We start from the raw sequence: 21,511 nt of genomic DNA, 5'->3' as shown, positions 1-21,511 counted from the left end.
AATTAAAGGTAATAAAATTACATTTGAGCAATATAATTTTTTTTATATATTTTTTTTTATTTTTTTAATTTTTTTTTTATTTACAATAAAGCAAGATACATGATACCGATGTATTTACATACATCTGCTTTCCATTTTAAATGCAAGTTGTCTGATGGCTGGATAAGCAAAGGAATTTCTTTCCAAATCAAGGCCAAAGGTTGCCGAGTTCTTTGTTGTCGTTCCCCCATTGCGAATACCCCTCAGCCCCGCGGAATCTTCACCACTTCTCGAATCCCCATGTGGAGTCCCAGAAAGCGACGTTAAATTTGGAATTTGTCTCCTCTGCATTTGGTTTGTTGCGATGAATCATCAAGCATTCACTGAGGTGGGGAAAAAATCGGCGTCAGAACAACAAAAACCGGCATGCAACTTACACCAACACAAGTGCAGTTCTCTTGTGGAGGCCTCTCTTAACTAAGCGGAGAATAAAGAGCGAAGCGCCTCGTAGCTACCAGCTTTTGTGTGGCTACAAGCGTCGCCATGTGAAAGTGATTATTGAGATGTATTCAATGGATAGCACACATAAAGAAACGAAATAAAATCAATAAGTATAGATCGGACATATATATCCATGGATTATATAAATGACTTTTGTTTGAAAATATAAACTGTGCAGTTTCGCAGTTTAGCTGTGAAAAAGTCGACTGGGCAGAACTCAAACTGAAGCGCATGTTCAGCATGGTGCTGTAGCAGCCAGACTCCTACAGCGACGCTTTACATTGGAAGCCATTGCATTACAGCGCTGTAAAGTCTATGTCAAGCGAGAATAGTTCACAGATACATCTACAGCTGTGAGTAACTTATGACCACTTGCACACCTTTTGGGGAACTTACCTGCCTTACTTGGACTGCCTGGCGTCAATGAGGTGTGACGGCGATTTGGTAATGAGATTTCAGTTCGATCTTAGTGGGCGTATTTAAATTAATTCGCCAGACAGTCGAAAAGTGAGTCAGAGAATTACGAAGAGCGCTGCTTTGCAGAGCTTTCGGTTTTGTTTTGATTATCAGTTTGATTCGATTTCGCCGGTTGCGTTGTTGCTATTTATGAATGAAAGTTGCGTTTGTTTACTTTTGCGCACAAAGCTCGAGAGAGAGAGATAGGGAGAGAGAGCGGTAAAAGTGAGAGTAAGAGAGATTTATATCAAAATTGAAAAGTTTTCGCCACTCTAAATATTGCGGTAAACTTATATGCTTCAGAACTGAAAACTTAAAGCGATTTATGAGTTATTTAGCACTTGACTTTCAATTAATCTAAACGTTCTGCGTTGAACAAACAGCCTTTTGAACCCCTAAATATTTGCTGTCAACTTGGAAATTGAAGAAAATGTATTTGACCAGCGTTTTATGACATTTGCCAAACGCTTGTATTCATATTCATAGGATTCTAAACGCAACAACTTACAGACGAGGCTAAAATATTAACGGTGTTTATACAAAATCCAATTTAATCTATATCTATATCTATCGATCAAAATATCTGGTGTTTTCATTGGTTCGTAAACTCTATTAGTTGTTATTTGATCTGTTACTTTACAGCAACTTCAAAATTAAATTTAATATTAAAGGACATTTTACAATATGAGATTTATCAAAATCAGAATTCCCCCCTCACTTTTCTATTTGCATAATGCTATTTGAAGTTTCCAGCTCTACTTTTCGAAACACAATTGTGGCAATACAGTCATAGACCTTTTTGTGGGACTAGGCATATGACAGGGCCGCCTTGTTTAACCAGGCCGACTGCCGAAGCGCAGCTTCGTGTCGTTATCCTTATCAGGCGAGTGCTGTGCCAGTGGTTCTCCGCTGCCTTCGGGGTCCTTTAAACGAGCGGATGGCTGTGCCGTCGCCTCAGTTCGTCGGCAGCCGTCCCTCAGTGCGGATGACACAAAATCGGACCGCGACAGCGCCGACCTTTGACACCAGCTTTTGCTTTTGCTCGCGTCCGCGATTTTTGCCGCGCTGTCAACGCGGTTTCAAACGCTTTCGATCCGTTCGTTGTTTGTGCTGCAATTTCGGGGCGAGTGATAAAAAGAATAAAATAAACAGAGCAAACAAGAATTCAGGAGCTACATGACAGAATAGAGTAAAGCCTCCGTCGTTCAATACCAAATCAATTGAAATATGTACACTCGCTTTGCAGGATGCACCCACGGTAAACAAGAGCTGGTGCACATGATTGTTTGTTTGCGAGCATCGGATTCGTTACCAGACCTATTTGGCATACAGTGCGTTTCGCCACTAAGTGTCTCTGGTGCCAGCACAATTTGCATATAAAACTGCACGTGTTCTTCCAAAATTTAGCAGATTATAGTGAGCATAAATCGTTCTAATACAACGAATTTCGAGAGTTTTTTTAAATTGTGGCTGATTTGGTTAGTATAATTTGTTAGTTTAATATTTTAATAGAATTTCATCGGTATTTTCAAATATTTACCATACCTTACACCCAATTCATATCTTATGTAATTGGTTTTATAAATCCTTCCTATAGTTCAGAACCGCACTGTAGCACATCAATGTTAGATGTGTCACTTATCCTTGTTTGAAGCTTTTCGACTACTGTCCTTGATTCTGACGTTTGCTTTGATGTCTTTAAAAGGTCATTGAATAGATAAAGAAGGACGAGTTTTCGAACATTTTAGTCAGCTTTAGCAGTGGGCACTTTAAGAGCACAGCACATTTGTTTGTTTACATTTTGATGCGGAAATGCGTTATCTTTCCACAGAATAACCTTCACTCTATTTTAATGGCCATAAAAATTCAATGAATTCATTTAATTCAATGGCATTCAGTACTAATGAATGTCATAGCCCGTCGTTGACTCGTTTACATTTAAGGAGTATAACCATTTGTTAAATGTGCAATTTAAAAGCATATGGTAATGAAATTATATCGAACATATGAGATTTGTCCTTTTTAAACGCAAGTACATATATTTAAAGGACTTTAAGTGAAGTGAAGTAATGTTGTCTTTTATCTTAGTAATCACAGACTTCGCCCTGCGTATCCTTTAATTTGAGATTTAGTTCTTGAATAGAGTTTCCAAGGCTTTCCTTCTTATCCGAATTTAAAGTCCTACGCTTCCTTGTAAAGTATTAAATTCTATCTCCCCTGATACCTATCTCCTCCACTTCCCCACTCCCCCACTCCTCCAAGCTGTGGATTAATGTTTGTCCCCACAAGAAGTAGCTCGCGGCGTTTATTTCTCTGCGACAGAGATTTGTAAATTTGTAATGCTTAACATACTTTCGGGCACGGAAAGTACTAGATAAATGTAATCATGGAGGAGCATGTTCCTCTTATTGGAAACACAAAGGCGGCGAGTGGGCGGCTTTGGTCCTCAGTCTCCGCCAATTTTGCCTGCTTTTTTGGCCCACTTCGGAGCCTTCAAATATGCATAAACTAATTTTGGCTTATGCAACATACTTTTCGGCCCACGGCATCGATGCTGCTGCTTCTCCATCTCCTCGTCGCCGCATCTCCTCCTGTAATATTCATTACCTAGCCAGCCCATATGTGCGCTGCTCCCCGTCCGCCGCTAAAACATTTAAATGCTAATAAATTTCGTTTATGAGCGAGAGTCGTGCTGGACAGTCGTGCACTGGGAGAAATGGTCTAGTTGATTGAGTAAATTCTACAAATTATTATGAATATAATCTTAAAAGATTGCTGCAAGTGTGTTCAGTAAATTATTTGGTATAGCTGCTATTACATTCGCCACCTTAACTATGCTTAATTTTCATTAACGATTAGTATATCGTTAAATAATAATAAATTAACACGATTATTCAGTCAAATATGTATCTTACAATAAGAAAAATGGATATTCATATAAATATATACTCTAGTTGTCTTTAAAGAGTTACTACTTTACTATTGTCTGAAAATAGCTTTTGCAGAGAGAAAATATTTTTTTGAGTGTAGCAACTAGGACTAGTCTCCGATGACGTCCGTGCTAGGTACTCGTGACGTCCGGGCTCCAAAAAAGGTGCAAAGTCAGGTGGGAATGGGAAGGAGCTGAGCTGCTGCTCCTGCTCCTGCTCCTGCTTCTGCTCCTGCCAAGGAATCCTCCGACAAAGAAGAAGTGGCCACGGGAAATGATTTATGGCAGCTTGGCGCTCGCTGGGGCTGCAAGCCAATTCCATTCCTCGGTTTGTTTGGTCATCCGCTGCCAGTTGGCCGGATGTGGATGTGGATGTGGATGTGGGAGCCAACACAAATAGCTCCAAGATTTGTCGAATGCTGAATATTTGGTGTGTTTGTTGTGTGGTGTGTGTGTGTGTGGTGTCTGGCATGTGTGTGTGTGTGCCGGGGTGCGTCATAAATCAATTTTAATGTGAAAATTATTGCCGCATACTTTTGGGTCGTTGTAGGGAATTTTTCATAAACAAAACATAACAGGAATTTGTGCAGGCAGGAATGGGCGGAATTCCTAGCTATTTTGACACACATGTGACACCTTAAATCTATGGGATAATGTTGTTATATAAAATGCCGCATCTTTTTGTTGGAATTTTCACAGGAATGTAAATTATTCATATTTAAAGAATATTGGTAACGAAAGGAAGGAGTCTTTTTATATATTCGATTTATGTAATGTCTGGTTACTTTAATTTAAATAAGCAAAAATGCTTTTTACTCATGCTTAACTTTCTTTTCTTGCAGGTAATTACATCATTCTTGTTCTTTAAAATGCCACAACTTTCTCAGCTGTAAGTTAAAGACCTTGGCAAATGATCTGGTTATTTACGAGACCTAAAATTTCGTTTAAGATAACGTAGAAAACTCGATGCAAAGTTTGCACCGGAAACTGCAAACGCTCTTGAACATTTTCCTTTCGGCCTCTTTTGGGTAAAAATTATTGCCTTTTGCTACCATTTTGGCCAGCAAAATAAATATGAAAAAGTTCAGGGTTTGGCAAAACTTCATTGAGAGTGCACCGCATTTCTGCGAAATGAGAACAATTTTGACTCAACCAATGACTTGGCAAAAATGTGCATTCAAAGGAAATGCTCATGTTTAATTAGGCTAACTAAGTGTTATTAATTCTAAGTAGAGACCAATTAAACTTTTTCGCTGCTTCCAGAAATGGTTTAAAGCAGTGTTTCGTGCTCTTAGCTGGAATATCCTCGAACGGAAGCGGATTAGGTTTTCGTTTATTCCAGGTCCTCTTATCTTGACCATTTTCATCTCCCACTAAGACTTTCAATTTCCACGTACGTCCTGCGTGCGAACTTAAATTCAAACATGCCACAAAGTTTATGAGCCTCCATTGAGAAACTGAACAACTCGATAAAGAAACTCAATTGCAATAAATTAGCCAAAATGCGGCAAAAATGCTGCTGCGCCACTGCAGCATAAAATATATTTTGGCAATAAACCCAATCGAACTTAAGGAACGAAAAAAAAACATGCTTGGACATGTTGCTGTAGCGGAAATGCATTTTCTTTCTTCAAGCAATTGAAGAAGAATGAAATCGAGGGGAAAACTAAGACAAAGCTTCGTTATTTGATTCCACTTCGAATTAGCTGCAACGATTCAACCATTGAAAAGCTTAATGAATCGAAAATCCATTGCCTTGCGACCTTCACCACTTTGGATTCCATGGACTTAAAGGAGCGAATCGAATCCCCAAGTTTGCCTTCAACAAGGGCCCCTTCTGGCGTTTAGGGCTAAGCTATTTCTTGAATTAATCTCCTTGGAATGCTCCTGCTCCTTCAGCAGGGACAACAAAAACAGACAACGACAGGTGGGCGGTGGAGTGGTGGTCAGATGAGCAGGTGGTCAGGTGGGCTGTTGGCGAAGTGGCTACCCAGAAAACCAATTTGATCATTATCAGAACACATAAATCAAAGTCAGTGCAATTAGCGCCAAGGTAGAAGTCCGTTTTAAAATTAATTAAAACCGAAAACAAATCCACAAAACGAACCGCACGAAGCCCACAACTCACAGCCGGATCCGGGGATACGGATACGGATTCGGAGCCGTTGTCCTGTCCCAGTCGGATATGGATAGTGGTGGTGGGAGTGGTGGGTGGTTGGAAACCGAACGAACGCTTCTCCCGGATGCGATGGGAAAACATGCGACAGAGCCAAGTGGAAAACTCCTGGCTGGTCGCATTACAAACAAGCAGCAGGATGGATTTTCCGGTGGTTTTCTGATTGCTCACTTTTATCCCGCCGAATAAACAGCAAAGGCACTGTGACCGCATTTCAGCCAAAACTTTGCTCAATAAAACTGTATTACTTTTCGAGGGAAATAGTAATTTAAAAATGAATTTCCCATTTCCTGTTAACTTTTCTTTGCAAATTGCCATTGCACGAATGTGGTAAATTTGACAAGCACTCCATTCTCATGTTTTTAAAGTGTTTTTTTTCCATGTTAACAATTGTTAAATTTAGCTCGAGAAATTATCGAGTTAGTTGAGGAAATCATGCAAATGAACAGGAAAATTAATGAATGCCAGGACTTTCATTTAAAGTCAATCGGGTATTGGTTCGCCAGGAAAGTGCAAACTCATTTGGTTATGAAAGACTGACTTGCTCAAGGAAAGTCATTCAGTTCATTCGCACATTTTGGTTTGTTTTTCTTTTATTTTGGCTGTTCGCTTACGGGGAAAAATCCTCGGCGGAGGATTATCTTCCATTTATAATGGCTTCGGCTGGAATTGAAATCTAGTTTTAATCAATATAAATCACCAGACGGCCCTCGATGGGCGCGTCAGGGGCATAGATTTCGTGTTCGCTGAATGCGAAGTGATTTATGCACTACTGCTGGGTGGTCATCACCCACCACCCACTAACCACCCACTCACCACCCACTTGGCAGCCACCACCCACCGCCCGCCACTCTGCCGTAATTACTGTCGGTCCAGTTTGGTTTGGTTTGGTTCGATGCACTGAGACAAATCAATATAGTATCAATATACTATGTTAGTTGGATTCAAAGTGAGTTTGTAATGAATATAGGGATTGCTTAATAGTTATAAAATTAAAATTTAATTTAAATTAAAATAATATAATTAATCAGCTGCTTTCGATACAAATGCATTTCACTTTTGCAGTAACAATTTGATTTCTTTCTTATTTTATTAGTAATAAATTGAAATGACCAGTGATCCTAATTTCTCGCAGTATGCGCTGTTTTTTTTTTTTTTTGGTGCGGTCCGCTATGTCCGTCCTTAATTTGATTTGTGTCCTGGGCGCGGCGGCTGGCGATGCAGGCTCGCACACTCGTCCTTCCGAGGACTCGCCGGCCGCCAGGTGAGAGGGGTGCGGCCAGTCGAATGCCGGACAATGGTCACTGATTGTGCGGTGTCGTCTGCCGGAGCTGCATATCTGGCGTCGAATTGTGGATTTTCACAAGAACCGGCTGGTCTGTCCATGACTGGATAAATCCGAAAGATTAATTAAATTTTATAAATTGAGATACAGTGCTATAGATCCATGGGAATTCGTGCAGATACGAATTTTAATTGAGAATGGTAAACCCACAACTAGATCAGAATGTTATGTTGTTCCATAGTTTTTGGTGAACTCATTCGAAAACCAATTTATTTGCATCACACAGTGGATGACAACTGTGTTTACTTCTTTTCGAATTTAACAACAAAAGTGAGAGCTTTAATAGAAGTACAAGAATTTCTGGCCCGATGAAATTTGACAATAATTAATAATTAAATTCATACACTTACTTACCAAACAAGCAAATTTTGAGAGCTTAAAAGTAAAATACGTGCTTTCGAAGAAAGTTTCTCGAACAACTTGGCAACTTAAAAAGCGAAAGTTAAGGAGGGAATTAGGGCTGTCATGGCAGACACATGGAGCACCCTCCTTGGTCCGTCCGTTTTCAAATCCGCGATGACGTCGTTCGATATTTCATTTTCGAAATGGCGAAATGGCGTACGAGTATTAATTACGTTCACCCCTCAATTAGCGTTCTCAAAAACCAGAAACCCGATAATGTCCGAGGGGTTTGGAGCTGGCATTATCTTTAACCCCGCCAACTGCGACATCAGAAGTTAAGGCTAATTAGCATGATGTGGATCAACAAGCCAGTAATAGCATCAAGAATTTAATATTCCCGCCCGAGTGCAGAAGCGGATGCAAAGTCTGAAGTGCCTGCTCACCGAGCGTGTTCCTGTTTTTTATTTTCTTTTTTTGCTGGTCTCGTGTTTTCAGCAGATTGAATGTTAAAGCTCCGCGTTCCATCGCCCCAGGAGCTGCGACACCCACTTTGTACCCAATTGGGGTCAGTGGAGATACAAGGCAGCCACTTTTCGCTTTTCAGGTTGCTCGGAGAAAATGTGTCATTATTTGGAATCACAAAAAACGTGGCCTGTTTGGGCAATTGACAACTATCGATAATGCTTCAAATTGTAAAATTATGGATGAAAGATCTGGTTCGTGTGACCTAGTATTTTTTAAAGAATTTTCGAATTGAATATGGCTCCCTTTCATCCCAGTGTAGTTCTGTTTGTGCCGCGGGCGCTCCTTGTTTATCAAATTTATTTAGCAAATGGACTTCAAGCGCTTTTCCGTCGCTTTGTTCTGCCTGGTTGGGGTGAGAATGTTTGCCTTGAAACGGAAACTGGGCTTGAGTGGCGCATCTCCGAGGACCCATTGCCCATTGCCACATTGCCATCGTATCGCCAGATTGCCACGCTGCCACTCAGACAATAAAGGATAACCACGAATGTCCTGTGAAGCGGAGCGTGCCCGAATGAGCCGGAGCATGCGTCATTTTCCGCTCGCTTAATGAAACGTCGCCAACAAGCCGTATACGGCTGAGATGCTGGCCAAACGATTCTGAAAATACGGAGAAAATCCACAGAATGTTAAACTATTTCCCAGCTGCCAAGGCAGACACGCACAATACACTGTTCAAAAAAAATGGCACTCAAATATACCAAGGAGTTTCATGCCTTGGTCGATTTCTCAAATTAGCCAAACATTTGAAGATATATGCCTCATACATAATGTAATGTTTTTCTTTGAGATTTTTTAAATGCATGATGTAAGAGGGAACCAGATTTCCAATATTTTATTAACCACTGAGAGAAATGGGTTTTGCTAACTAATTTTCTTCCGAGTGTATATCGATGGCATATCTTCAGTGTCCTGGGCGTACGGGGCGTCGCCTCCTCCTTTGATCCTTTCGAAGAGCCATTCTCGGATTGTTGTAAATAATTGCCGGCACTTGAGGGGACGTCCTTGCCCTTGTAGGCCCAAAATGGCCAACAAAAGAGGCATTGTTATGAGTGTGTGTGTGTGTGTGTGTATTAACAGTTTTGGGTCCTCGTTCCCGACCGGAAATCGGAAACCAAATCAGGCTGACAAAGCCTTTCGAGCAACAAATGGCATAATGGAAATCGAATGTAAAATGCTGGCGAATGAAACGCTCGTAAGCAGCAATTTGCCTGAATAAATAATATTCGCAAGTGTCATCGAGTTTTCCCTTCTGGTCAACATACATATACATACGCATTGCCAGGGGTGTGGTAGTTTCAAGGATAATCCAGCTGGGGCCGAGCTTCCTTTGTCATCTGTTAATTACAGCCACTGCGAGTACAATTGTCTGCCATTGATTAAGACAGCCAAGCACTTGGCTGCGAAGCCCTAGTAAATAATAATAAGCGAGAATGTCATTAAAAGTTTCCAAATGCTTTCGAGTACACCCAAAAGACGAAACTCAAATACAAGGATGTGTGTTTGTGTGTGCATGGCACACACACACTCAAACACACTCACTCCTTTTACAAAGGACACGAAAATTCACCCCGCCCCCCTGGCTCATAAGCATTTGCCATAATTGTAAGTGCTTAACGTAACGTGAAGTGTCACTCCAGTTTTCATCACTTTGACTCTCCATTCGAACACAACTATCGACTCGATAATTCGATAACGTTTTTACCACGCCCCATCGGATGCAAATTGCCGGAGACATTCAATTGATAGCTGCGCCTAATCGAATCACTTTGGATGCCCTACTTACGGCCTGTCGTTGCGGCAATGGGTTATGCTTTGTGCCATTAGCGGGACACAATCGTTGCCAACATCTCTTCATACAGGCTCATAATCGGCTCAAATAGGCAACCATAGGCATCCATGCGTGCACCCGCAGAAAATTGAGTGCCTTTCGAAGGCATTTCACCGAAATTATATTGTTAAAACAAAAAAATGGTCTACTTAAGCGGGTAATTATGTTTAAAAACATTTCAAATTACTTTTAACATTAAAGGATTGTGCTTTATACACAGCTTGCCAAATTAGCACTTGAGAATTATAACGCATGTGGTAGCTAAACAGGATATATCTTATGCATAGTCATTTAAGTCTTCAAGAACTACAACTTCTTTTATTTAGTTAAAGATCTTTATAAGCCAGATAGCTTCTGGATAGCCATGATTTTCTCGCAGTGTACACGCATACGCTGAATAAGGTGTGCGCCAGTCATATATGAACATCGAAGTGAGGTGCCTGGAATTTGCCATTAATTAGTCTGCAGGTGTCGTTGGCCAGAAGAACGAAGAACCGAACGAAGAAGAACGAGGTGGCTAAGTTTAGCTACGAACTTGACCGCACCACCTGGATGGGTGGTTAGAGTAGGTTGGTGGGACGGTGGGTCGTTGGGTCGGTGGGCATTTGGCGGAAGCGTGGCCTGCTCATAAAAATTGGCAAACAAAGGAAACTTTTTGCCGAAGGACGAGCCGCACACGACAGTGCGTGAGCAAATGTGTCGAGTGAGAATGGCTGGGGGCTTTGGGGCAATGTTCGAGGCACGATTTACGTAAATTTTTATTACAATAATAACGCCGGGCGAGAGGCAACGCGCGAAATATACTTAATGAAAGAAACCACAGCGATCGATTTGTGTATTGGCCTGGCCAAAAGCGCGCAGGGAGTGGGAATGGCCGTTTGGCGGGAAAATGGGTAAATGGGCAAATGAGGGGAATGCACGACGACGAGCCCTAATGATGACACATCCTGGCGATGGTGGGGGCAATAATGGGGGCGTGGGGGTATATGGGGAAAACGTGGCCCCCAGCCAACCAGTGCGAACCAGTTGCCGAGTATTTCCCAAATGACGTAAGAAGTTGCAAAAGGACTGCGCGCCAAACTGGCACGGATCAATAATCGATGTGTAAAAAGTCGCTGACTGTGTTGTGCCCAAGGAGGACCTCATTAAAATTGCTCTAAAGACTTCTTGGTCGCCGGCTGGAAGTTACTTTCTGGCAAAAAGTTTAAAGCCAATACTCAATCTGGCCAATTTAGTGGCAATTGGTAACATTTACTACAATGCAGTTACAAACTTGCGCACAAAAAATGGATATTAAAAAGGACAAAGGACTTTGGCCGCCGTCTTAACTTTTTTTTATGTAGAATCGTTTTAAAGTCGGAAACTTTTTCCATATTTCGTGCACGAAATTAAAATGTATTTTTGCAGATTTAATCCTTTTTGTTATTATTTTCCAACACGCTGTTTTTAACTCTTTCCGCTGAACTCACTTTTCATGCATTTGTACAGAAAACTAAATCGGTTTGAATATCCTTTGAGTTTTTCGAACCGTGACATCTTATATTTGCAAACACAATATTGCTATTCGTAGTTTTCGGTTCAATAAATGCAGAATAAATGCTTAGCTTTAAGCCCGAATTAAACGATTCACCAAATAAATAACGATACATTCTGAGAAGGGCAGGACTCGCTATTTTACTTGATTTCCGGTTAACGATGTGCCCGATTTTCTTCCCGGAAAAGTTCAACCCCCAGGAAGGCAACACAGGTGCGAATTACACAAATTTATGCTGAAATCATTTGATTTGCGGGCCAGTTGGAGACTGGCGAACTTTCAGTTCGCACATAATTCATTAAGCCCGCTGTCCCCACTTTTTGGCCCATTTCGGCTGTCAAACCTGGCCCAAACCCAGTGTGCCCTGGCTTAGGCCAGGCCGAGTTGGCGGGCTGTCACATGTGTGTGTACGTGTCAAATGTGAATCCAGCTCGCTCAGTTCGTTTAGTTCGGGGACAGCTAATACCGACCGATTCTGACTGGCTGACTGGCTGACTGGCTGACTGACTCACCCTGGCCTGGAAAATTCTGGCTGTCAAACTCGGGGCGCTTTGGCCTTTTTCCGTCAAGTCTCGCTTTTCTTTGGCAGGGATACACTTAATTTGATCGTTTTCTATTTATTCTTATATCCCATTACTCTGCCAACTACACAAATAGAAAAAATATGGCGTTGAATGGATTTTATAGAGCTTTAATGCTATTTACTCACGAACATAATTTCGGAAATACCTTAATGATCAAATATATCAATGGATCAGAGCTGTAAACTATAACCAAAATATCAAGAGTAGTAATGCTTTCATATTGTGTATTGTATATCATATATTTTGTCTCTCTGATTCACAATGAAATCCTCCTAAAAACTCCTGACAACTTGGCGCTCCAAAGAGGGTTGGTGTGATACGAAACTAATTTGACGTATCTGGTCCGGATCCCTTTGACTGGCCATCGACAACGGCGGAGGTCCGCAAATTGGTAGGCAACATATTAAAGCTGGCTCCACGAATGAAAAAATCGACTCAAAAGTGAAACATTTTGCCATCTTGCTCGTCTTGTGGGGCGATGTCATTGCCATTTAGGTGGCAACTGGAGGCGAAATGGCGTTTATGTGTTTGCATGTCAGCCCCTTCTCTGTGGGCGTTTGTTGTTGGGCGGTGCTGGCTTATGGTGCTTGTATGTAGGTGGCCAGGTGGGTGGAGATGGGCGGTGGATGTGCATGGCAAGTTGCATGCCCCACTGACACGGGCGAAAGACATCGGGCATCAGGCAACAAAGTCCGTACACGTATCCTTCGAAAATTTGTGTTGATTTGCTTTGCAACAATGTATTAGGCAAACAACTGCAACTATACTCCTTGGGGGCACACACGAACCCACGTGTCTACATATGTACACCAGTATGCAATGAACTTTCCACTCGGCACATGGGCTAGCACATACACCGCTGGTCAAGATTGTAGCAGGAGTGTGCTAGGTGGAAGAAGTTGGAAGATTCGAATAGCATGTTCGGAAGGCCGGAAATCTGGGGCAGCGAGAGTTTAGGTTGATTTGGTCACCTCTTGATTTAAAGGACCAAAATAACTGAAAATATTGTCAAGTTCTTAGAACATAACTTTAAATAATTCATCCCTTTTGTTTCTTTTACTCCTTAATCCTAAAAGGCTATATCCTTTGAAAGACATTAGGATTTTCTCCACTAAAAAAGGGACTTGATATGCTGTTTATGGTATTAAAGCGCATAGATTGCAGTTTTATTATGATTACCCCAAATGTGCAGGGCACGTATCTGTTTTGGAAATTGGTTTGCACAGGACATTAAAGGATGAAATTGTATTGCGGTGTCTCACGTTGGTTAAGCATATTTCAAATGCTTAACTAACACGGTTATCCGGTTATCCCCAAGCAATTGCAATTGCATGAAGTTGGAACTTTTACAATCAATTTGTTTCGAAATTGTTTAAGCAGAAACCCAAAAAATAAACAGCAAAACTGCGATGACCACGAAAACAAATAATTAAAACAGCAAATATTTGAAATTAAACATTCCGCCACGTGTCGTCATAGAGCTCCGCACAATCGATCCTTACATATTTGTTCGCTGTAAATCCGTCCGTAATTATCCTTGCGTGCGTTTGTTCCGTACTTTAGTGTCCGTAAAATCTGTTTGCTCGCAAGCAGTGCATCCCACACGGAACACTCCGCATCCTGGTTGGCGTGGAGCTGACGAAACAATCGAAACCGTCGTGGTTGCCGTCCCCTTATCTACAGCTCCTCCTTTCCGCTGTCCAGGACTCGGAGCGCAGGACGCCGGTTCGTCCTTGCCGCTTATCAAACGCCAATCAAAATGGTGCACGCGGTGAAAGCGAGCGAGGATGTCGAGAGCGGCAGATTCCACGTGTCTGGCTATTTAGCATGGAAATTCGCTTAATGGCGACGGCTCTAACCGGGACACAATGCGACCGCGGGTCTGCAGTCCACTTGAAGAAAAAACTAGTGCTTTACAAAAGAAAAAGGTTAACTCTGCCTACTACTTGCCTTAAGATAATCCCCTACATATTCAACTCAATTTGAACGCACTAATAACCGATATTGCAGTTCGAAGATCCTTATCCTTGTGCAGGATCAACTCGAGTGCCATCCCATTTATTTCTGTGTAGGAATTACATAAAGACTTCAAGGTAACCGGCGGACTCAGAACACAGAACACGCGAACGGAGCATTTAAATCGATTTCGACGGGAGCGGCGGCATTGGGGAGTCCGCCGGAGTAGCTTGTTTATAGCTCCTGCAAATTTATCTGACTGTTTTGCCGTTATTTATGGACAACCCCGGACCCGGACCGGATCCCTCTCCTCCTCAATCCAAGCCGCGTTCCATTCTGGTCAACGTTCTGCGCCGCCTTGTGTGTGTTGCCTGTGTGTTTTCAATAATGGCCCTGCAATGGGGTTAAAGCCGCTCCAAAGTGGGTCCATTCAATTTGCAAATTTGAGCACCTCCGAGTGGCCCAGTTGTGGCCACACTGTGCCGGATATGTAGTATTTCCCAAAAGACTTCTCACTAAATCAAACATGCAATCATACCGAACTGGCACATTTGAGGCGCCCACTTAATTACAGTGCGTATTTAGAACTGACTTTTTAAACCTGGCTTTTAAAAACCCTTTAGAATAACACAATTTTACAACCCGAATGTGAAGTTCGCATTGAAAGGCTTGTAAATTGCCTATTTAGGTGCCATTACGTTGGCCAAATGGCAAATGGTTTGGTTCGCCAACCATAAGGTTGCTAAACATAAATTTTCTCAAATCTGAAATATGTTTATTGCAAAGTTTATGATTCTGTTTAGAATGAAATTGATGGTCGTTAACCATGAATATTTTTAACATTGGATATATATTTCTTTAAAGGTTAAAGGTTCTTTCATTAAGCTCTGCAAACAGGACCAACGAATTCGAAACCAATCGTTTCCTTTCTCAACCTAAACTGACAGACCTCTTCGGCTAGTGAAATTATGTTTGCTGGGTTGTCATAGGCAAAGGACCTTCGAAAAATTTCCACTCGGCATCCGTCCAAAATCCGAAATCGAAAAACCCGACATGTGGGACTCATTCAATTGCCAAACGATTATCTCCGGCCTCATCAAACACATCCGCACATCGTCCTGACTTCCGACTGCAAAACCAGAGAAGTCGATGCGAAATGCCTGCAAATGAGCGCCGTTTGTTTGCGGTCGTCTGCGGATGCGGATGCGAATGCGGATGCGGGTCCTGGTCTCCAGTCCTGGACTCTGGTCCTGTTCGGGACCCTCGGACATTAGTATGCCGCCGGGTGGATTCAATCTTTGCTCTTTGGCGATGGGCCCACACTTCCGTCGGTGGTGTGCACTCGACTGGATTTATCGACATGGGCCCAGACGACACAACCTTCGCCGGCTGTGGAGGAGACCGCAAACTATTTCAGGTGCCTAATCGCATTCTGCCCAAAAACAATTTCCATTCGACGAGTGGAGCCCAGTGGACGGAAAAACAAAAAGTGAAAGGAAAACGGTCCGAAAAACTGCACCACAACAAGGGAAAAATGGCCAACTGGCTGGCAAACTGGCAACAAACTGCCGCATTGTCATTGAAATTGTTGGCCGACTTTTTTCCCTCGGTGTTCTTTGTAGTTTGACTTTATCGCAAGGCTTGGATTTGCCTTTCAACGATTTGATTTTTACAGTTTTTCAAACAAACTGCGAATCACATATAGAGCTATATGGTAGTTATGACACTGGATATGAAAATAATTGTCCAGAAGGTAGCTTATTGAAATTCTGAATCGAAAAAATGTAATAGTAACTATAAAACTTAACAATCACTCCATTTTCTGAGTTACATTTCTAAAGGTATATATAGTTTTGCAAAAAATACTCTTTGGAGATTATTATAAGCCTTTAAAGGGAGTTTTACATAGATGTAACTTTTACCAGATCACACTTACATTTTAAAATACATTATTATTGTTTTCAGTTCATATTAATGTTTATATAAATATTTTTTTTAAAGCATATGCTCAAAACAAGACAACCAGGTATACTCGATTCGAATCTGTCGATTGTAGGCTCTGTGCCAGATTTTTGTTGTATTCCCTGAGCTTTTTGCTTGGCGCCCGCCTGTCATCAGAGCTCTTTCCACCCACCACCCTTCCGCCCTTTCGCCCTCCTGGCTGCCACGCCCCCGCCGCTATTGTTTGAGGGGCACATCGGGAACTATAATTCAACAAATTTGACAGCAGAATGTGCAAAGTGGTAAACAAAAAGCGACTTCGGAAGCGGCTGCAAGCCAAGGACAAAGGCGGAGTATCTGTGGGATTGCACTGGGGAATCGAGAACTGGTGGCTAGCTAGTCTCTGCTGTCACAATCCTGCCATCTGGATGTCTGAATATCTGGCTGTTGATGGTGATGGTGCTGGTGATGGTGCTGGTGATGCTGTTGCTCCGCCTGCTGGCGATGGCCATTATTGGTGGTAATCAAGCGTGATTAATTGAATTGAAATTGAATTTTTGTTTTGCGACAACATTCTGGTTGCGCCGCATGGGAGGTGTTGTTTTGGGTTTCGTACCAAATAGGTTGGTCCATGATCCATGTGTTGAGTGAGTTTTGCCTTTCCAATTATGGTCCACCAGACTTCAGCACCTGGCTAATTCGAATTAGCCCTTTCGTGCTGACGTTTAGTAATGTATGCAAACAAAAAGTGGTGCAAATGGTCTTTTGGGGAATAATTACACATGGATTCTCATTTACATAAGCACTTTTCAGTACAATTTGTATATATTATATGCAATTATAGCACGCAACAAGTAATAAGTATTAGCAAAGGGAGTGCAATCAAAATAGATTTAAATTACAATTTAAATGATGCTAATGATAGTGTTAAAACTAATGATATTCAATTTCAATATTAAATAGTTGACTGTGCATTGAGTCCCTTTAATTTATTAAATTTTAATAAATATTTCCCCCCTGCAAATTCTTCAACAGAACAACAGTATTCCTGTTTTTACCACATAAAGTTGTAATTTTTTTTGAGCTTGGTTTCTGAACTTAAAAGCTTTATTATCCTTCCTAGCTCCTTTGGATTTCACAAAAATTGCGGCGGCAGCTGTCCTGAATTGCCATTGCTACTTGTACCTTGTTCGTGAAATGAGTAATCTGAATCTGCGGAATACACGCAAAGCCAAAGCCAAGTAGCCCGTAATTGTGTTTTGTTGTGGTTTCGTGATTACTCTTGTTGACTTTATTGTTACTCAAAAGAACACGATATGTTGCTCAGGAATCTTAACTAAAGACAGGGATAACTTTAAAGTTAGTACAGTTTAAATGTATCTTAGCAAGCCTACAGAAAATTAAATAAGTTTAATATAAGTGCATTTAGATAGTTTTAGGTTCAACTTACTAAACTAACAAATAAACTCAGTCTTTTAAAGACTTAAAGTTTACTTGGCATTAGTTAGTTAGTTTTGGTTATTAATTTACATTAAGTAGGAATTTTCTAAATTTATGGTAGTAATTTTGATTTAATGGCGACCATATTAAAAATACGAACTTGTAAAACCTTCAAATGGTCAGTAAGAAAAGCAATTGGTTGACTCAATAAAAAACTATTTATCAACTCGAATTTCAACCGCATAACCAGCAAAAGTTTTTATTTTCGTTGGAGTTACGGGGTTAAAGGGTTCGATTCCACAATATGAAATATGACACGTTGCGCAAACTTCTCATGCTATATATAGAAGTAACGACTCATCACTAACCTCCTGTCTGTACTCTGTCTTTTTCAAGGTAACGACTCGAATCCAGATGATATATTGCACCGATGCCTCTCGTGCAGGCGCATTAAGTTCGCTTACTGCCGGCAATAAACTCATTTACGTACTCGACCCGAGCACCTTGCTCCTTGTGGCCGGAGCCACCACGGTTGCGGAGCTGGGCAGGAGTACGGGCTCCTTCTCCTCGTCAGGTGCAGGAGCAAACACGTATACAGATACAGTAACAGATACAGTTACAGATACAGATACAGATACAGATACAGATACAGATACAGATACAGATACAGGTACAGATACAGATACAGGTACAGTTACAGATACGGTTAGGGATAGGGATACGAATACGGATACTGTGCCCAAGTACTTTACGCGAGTGTTTAGGTGTGTGGGCTGAGCTAACCAACCGAGCGGCAAACAAACAAACAACAGCAAGGAAAGAAAGAGAGAAAGAGGAAAGAAACAAACAAACAAACCAACCGAGAGGCAAACAAATTGCTAAAATAAATGTACGGCGGGGGCCAGAAGAAACAGCAGCAACAAAGACTCAACAAAAGGAAGAGGACGCGAAAAAAGAAGAAGCAAAAATCGGCATCGAAATCGGAATCGGAATCAAAATCAGAATCGAAGAGGTCCCATTAATGAACCAACCCAGGTGAGTAAGTGCCGCTGACAATAATCGAGGAGTGGGTGCACCGAGAGAAAAAGGCAGTGCTTCTTGGTATAAATTTTTAATTTGATTTGGAAAACCCTTTTTCAAAAAGAACTAAAGCACTAAAAGTGCGGGAGATAGCTACAGTTTCAATATTTTCGGTAATCCCAAATAATACCATATGCTTCAATTAAATAATTCTCATAAATACAGATCAAATTCATCCTTTATCCTTAAAGAATAGAATAGAATATTTTAACCTTTGTTTTACTATCATCAAGCTAAAATTCTAGACACTTCAAAAGATTTATTTAAAAGTGAAATCCGAATTTATTTGTGATTTTTCTCCGTTGATGAGCGCTGAATCCCATGATAGCGGAATGATGGATGGGCATTGTTTCACTTTGGCGTGGCTTTGAGTTGTGTTTTTGTTTCGATTTTGCACTTTGCACTCTGACCCGGTTTGCTAAGACAAAGCCCAAAGTTGCGCCATCCTCCGTGCATAAATCACAGGCTGGCTCGCTGATAACTTTAAAAATCAATTTGGGCCCAATGTGTCGCCGGCATCAAAGATTAAACTTTGCCACCGAAACTCGGGCCTCTCGTTTCAGCCGGATTCAGCGGGGGACCTCGATTCGCTCCGGTTGTCTGGGATTTGGTTTGAGTTTGGTTTTGGCTTTGGGTTTGGGTATGGGTGCGGGCCGGGTCTGGCTTGGTTTATCGATCAAACTCCGGCTGCAAGTTGGCCAGGTGGGCTCGGTAGTCGGATGCGGGGTTCGTCGCCACGTTGTCCTCCTCCGCAATCCCCAGCCGAACGGAAACTTTGCTGCGCCTTTTGATTGCTCAGCAAAATGTTACATTACCACAGCCACATAAAAGCAGGCATCGTAATATTGTGCTCCTTCGGCCAGGGGCATAATTCTAACTCATTCCAAGTCCTCACTGCGGTTGTCTGGGTACAGTCAAAACTCCTTAGATTGAACATTGTATCTGTAGGCCTTGGGCTATTCCTTACCAACTTTCTTAGTTTTTGGTTCAGATTACTATTCAATTAATATTAATATCCTGACAAGGATACGATCTTGAAAACCTATCCTGGAAGGAAATCCACTAAGTATCTGCTAAATATAGTATTAGGAAATTATACTTAATTCTATTTACATAACTATTTTGTTAGTTTATCGAAGCTGTCCTGTACTTGAGGTGTTGAACCGGGCCAATTGGAAGTTCATCGGTGACTGGTCAGCGGCTCGAGTCAATCGTGGTGTTGCCCAAGGGTACAATTCGCGCATAAATCGCTCTTGGAGCGAAAGATGCTCCTCCGGTGTCCTGGGGATAGTGGTTGTGTTATTTCAGCGGGCACTCGGACTCCATCACACCACCACTGCCACTGCCACGCCAATTTGTATGTGGTTCACGTCGTCCAGAAGGAAGCTCTCTTCGGGTATGGATGTCTGGTGTCTGGGTTCTGAGTTCTGAGTTCTCTGTGTAGTGGGTTCCTTCGGCCTGGGATTCACGAGTTCCTTGCTCTGCGGGTGCTGCAAATGGCACGGGCCTGGTTCTTATGCTGATGACATCATAACAATAAAAATTAAATTGTTGCTGCTCTGACAGGCAGCGGAAATGACGGCGCTTCGCGGCTAGTTGTTGTTTGTGTCGCGGTGGCGGAGGGATTTTGTTGCTGCACTGAAATTGAAAAGCGCCTCATGCGCCCACTGGCGACCCAAAAACCCCCTTGGCCACCCATTCCAACACCAACATCAACCCCATCCCATCCGCCGGCAGGAGTGGGGTCTTGAATATAAAATTTTATCGCAAGACACACATTTAATTTAATTTAATGAGAGGCGAACAACATGCTCGCTTATCTTTAAACGTTCTGCGATTTGCCCTGCCCTGCCGTGATACAACGCTGTGTTTTTTGAACCCACTCCAGGGAATCGTCGTCCTCGTCCTCGTCCTGGCGGAATATTTAAATTGGTTTAGGAGGTGGCGGCAATTATGCAGGGTGGTTGGTTTATTCCTTTTCCATTACCAAAGGCTGGGAGTTATCACCCCAAGGTGTGGATATAGACCACTTAGGAAGGGGTGCGAAATATTTAAAGTTCTAATACTGATTCTTTTTGCTTGTCTTTTAAATTGCAAAAGGGGTTTGCCGGCGCCTTTTTAAAAGCATACTCAGTAACCTTTTATAATGAGTGCCAAAGAGGTTGAGTGATTCTTTTATTGTTTTAACTAAAAGCAATAAATTAGAATAAACTATTCTTCTTATGCGAAATTTCAAATCAAAGTGCCGCTTTAAACCCGGCCACTTCCGATGCCGAATTCCCAGACCGAATCTCTATCCCTGGGTGGTTGGAATCACATCGTGTCACTGTTTTTGCTCGACCTTTGTGCGGATCCTTTGGTTTTGCAGTAATGTGATTAGGAGGCGTTATTCCCAGGACCCGGGGGAACATGTCTGTCGATTAGGCAACGTGTTAAGAACACTTAATTGAAAATAACTTGCCATATGCCCCCCACTCCGAGTCAGCCTGTAATCCCTGCCCACAGAGCTCCTCCTCCTCCTCAGCCCCATTCCTTCTGCCCCCTTGGAGGAGCTGTCAGCACCCCGATGTGTGCGAGTGTGTGTGTGGCATGAAAGATGGTTGGCTTTATTAGGAACCCGTCTGGGCGAACTCTCTGCCCCAGCTTAATTATACATTATTTTGGCCTAAACACAGGCAAACACACCGGTTGGTTCTCTATCCGCTGGCTGGCCGAGTTCCTCCACATATATACATGAATGGATGGATGGATGGATGGTTGGTTAAACCCACTTGGAGGGCCCCAGGATTTGGGGGCATCGTGTGCGTTGCGTGCTCGAGGGGCGTCCAGGCGTGTGCAATGATTTATTTGCAACAGCCAGGGGCAACTTGGCTGTCAACTCTCAGTATTAGAGCT

General features: G+C 42.1%; 1 protein-coding gene and 1 long non-coding RNA gene across 8 annotated transcripts in view; both read left to right on the top strand.

Annotated features, from left to right (window-relative positions):
* Window positions 1–21,511, top strand: part of LOC6738797 — a 47,770-nt gene that overhangs the window by 11,077 nt on the left and 15,182 nt on the right. For 4 of the 7 annotated variants that reach the window (XM_044923052.1, XM_044923051.1, XM_044923049.1 and 1 more), the window contains exon 1: window positions 18,336–18,571. The exons of the other annotated variants lie outside the window; for them this stretch is intronic. The gene's annotated coding sequence lies outside the window, so the exon portion shown is untranslated. Of the gene's footprint in view, window positions 1–18,335; window positions 18,572–21,511 lie in introns of those variants that run through there. 7 annotated transcript variants of the gene reach the window in all.
* On the top strand, window positions 1,642–18,026 carry LOC120284807. The gene is made up of 3 exons (XR_005544058.2): window positions 1,642–2,414; window positions 4,708–4,754; window positions 17,933–18,026. It is a non-coding gene; the product is annotated as an uncharacterized LOC120284807 (long non-coding RNA).

This window comes from Drosophila simulans, chromosome 3L (genome assembly GCF_016746395.2).
Source record: "Drosophila simulans strain w501 chromosome 3L, Prin_Dsim_3.1, whole genome shotgun sequence".
Lineage (NCBI taxonomy): Eukaryota > Metazoa > Arthropoda > Insecta > Diptera > Drosophilidae > Drosophila > Drosophila simulans.
The sequence above is the reverse complement of the archived record's forward strand: the minus strand, read 5'-3'. Positions and strand labels throughout refer to the sequence as shown.